The 2,512-nt window shown below is 39.3% G+C and overlaps 1 pseudogene; it reads left to right on the top strand.

The window, feature by feature from the left end:
- The first annotated feature begins 445 nt into the window (after nucleotides 1-445).
- The window catches only part of LOC107579721 (zinc transporter ZIP10 pseudogene), a 2,684-nt pseudogene continuing 617 nt past the window's right edge, over nucleotides 446-2,512 (top strand).

The following is a 2,512-nucleotide window of genomic DNA, read 5'->3' as shown; positions in this document are numbered from 1 at the left end:
ATACAAAATGTATGCGTATACAGCTAAACGCATCTCTGTGTGGACTGGGCCTAAATGGTTTTGAAATTTCCTTTATATTTCATCTCAATGCAGATTTACTAGTACATTTTAAAGACATCATATAAGGGTTAGGGTTAACTCTTATTCACATAATCTGGAAATTTGGTTTCATGACTTGACCCCTTCAACAAAAATATGAGAAAATGTCCTTAACACTCCCTGTTATGATGTATGAGGATGCTACAGAATGTAATTGGCATATTTCAAACAAAAATTAATTTGCGAACAGTGGAGTGATGTTTTAGGTGTCAATTAAATGTTCAATTGAAGAGCCACTCTGCCTTTTATTCACTTGATCACAAATGTTTTCCAGCAGAAGTTGTTCTGGTCCTCTAGTATTTGTCTCATGATCTCTCTGCAGCACATGACTGTGCTGGTTTTTAGGATTTTTTTTTTTCTTTCAAAATGTTCAGCCATTTTTGGGATGTCATATAACTAACAAAGAGCATATTGAGCCAGCACAGTGAGGCAGGATCATCAGCACTCTTGCCCCATCCTATCTCCTGAAGGGTTCAGAGGTCACTGTACTCTCATGTTTATAAACACTGTGCTGTCGAGAGGAAGGATCATAATTGTACTATGTTTTAACCAACTTCATGCTTCAAGTTCACACACTTTAACAGGCTGGAGTGCAGGCTGTCGTAAGTACTGTTTACATGATGTTTTGACGTGAAGAACCATTTAATAAGTTAGAATCTTTTGTATCATATGCATGGCTCATTTTTGTCTTTAGGTTTTCTTTTTCTTTTTGGGGTGATTTTTTTCCCCCTTTTTATTACTGTAAGGTAAGTGCAAGTTTTAAATCATAACAAATCTGTGAGAGCTAAATATGTTTGCAAATATAAAAAAAGCGAACTATTTATTTCAATGTCATTTTTGATCCAATGTAGCCCACCAGTGCTGCGCTCTTCATGTACTTTCAACCTTGCATTGACTCGTTTGGCTGACTTATGAGTCCTTCCAATAGGGAAGTTATGTTTGATAAATGATTATCTGACTGCAATATATTCATCACGTTTTACAATGTGCGGCATATAAATGGCTTTTTTTGTGAGTGTAGGTATACATATTTTTTCCGCAAACAATTTGCTGATACCATGTTTCCTTCACATGATAAACCCATGAAAAAAAGTTCTAAATGAAAGAAACTAGACTGCTGCAAAAGCTGAAGCATGTTGTTGTGTTTTCATATTGTTTTTAATATACCAGATTTCTAGAAAATGGAATGTTGGCTTAATCTGCTATAACCAATTAGCAGAATATAGTACACAGTACAGGCTACAGAGAAAAATGGCAATGCTTTTGGAATAAAACTTTTGGGAACACTCACACCCAGATCCATTTCACAAAAATTTTTCTTATTTGTGGCTCTTGTATGCAGATTGAAGAAAAGACTCTTTCTCATGCTGAGATCTCCGTTTTGTTTAGAAGCAGATTGATCACACTTCACACGGAGGCTCACAGTAGTTGCTGTAGGGGGACCATTAAGGCTCTTTGGTACTTTTCCAGCTGGGAATTTATCAGCCCCCTGGAAAAAGGGATAGATAACATGGCTCTCAAGATGAAAACCCATTTACAGTCTTTTTTAATAATCAAATAAGGGATTAATGCGGGTTATGCGCAACAAACTACTGTATTCTGTATAACAGGTTACGGTTCAGGTCTTTTGTACATGCTACATTAAATATGGAACTGTTTTACTCAAGATGCATTCAAAGGAGTTACCAAAGATGACAATAACTGATGTCCATCTCATATGCAGGTTGACTTTTTTTTTCTACCAACATTTGGGTATAAAAATCAAATAAAACCCCAACAATAAAAAGAATTAGCTACGTTAGCTGATTACCCTAAAAGCCCATAGCTATCACCATTAGTTCATACTCCTGTTGAAACTCTTCTCACTAGCGGATAGGATGAGACCAATTTGTCTGTTCATTGTGGATTTCTGTTTCGTCACAGAGGCTTCTGAGTGAGGAGATAATGAGAGTTCACACACATACCAGATTCTGCTTCCTCTGCGTGCTGACCCTGCTGTACCATCAGTGCAGTCACTGCCACGAAGGAGGGTCCCACCATCACCACGGGCACAGCCATGGTGACCACGACCATGTCCACAGTGACCTGCAGATTTCAGAATTGTCCTGCGATGGTTTATCCGACCAGTTTGTGCACAGCAGCCATGGTGAACCTGCAGAGAACGAGCAACGTTACTACATCCAAAAATTGTTTTGTCGCTACGGCCAAAAGGATCGTCTGGATTTTAAAGGCCTCCAGAGTCTGCTGTTGAGTTTAGGGCTGGGCGAGGTGCGTGTGGTTGGGCTGGAGCATGAAGATCTGGGCCATGATCATGTGGCACACTTAGATATTCTCGAGGTTCAGGAAGGTCGGCACTCGCATTCAGCTGGCCATCCACATCTTCATCAGAATCCCCACATCTCACACAAGACCC

This window comes from Sinocyclocheilus grahami, unplaced genomic scaffold (assembly GCF_001515645.1).
Source record: "Sinocyclocheilus grahami isolate Dianchi unplaced genomic scaffold, SAMN03320097.WGS_v1.1 scaffold19623.1, whole genome shotgun sequence".
Lineage (NCBI taxonomy): Eukaryota > Metazoa > Chordata > Actinopteri > Cypriniformes > Cyprinidae > Sinocyclocheilus > Sinocyclocheilus grahami.
This window is presented reverse-complemented; position numbering and strand designations above follow the sequence as displayed.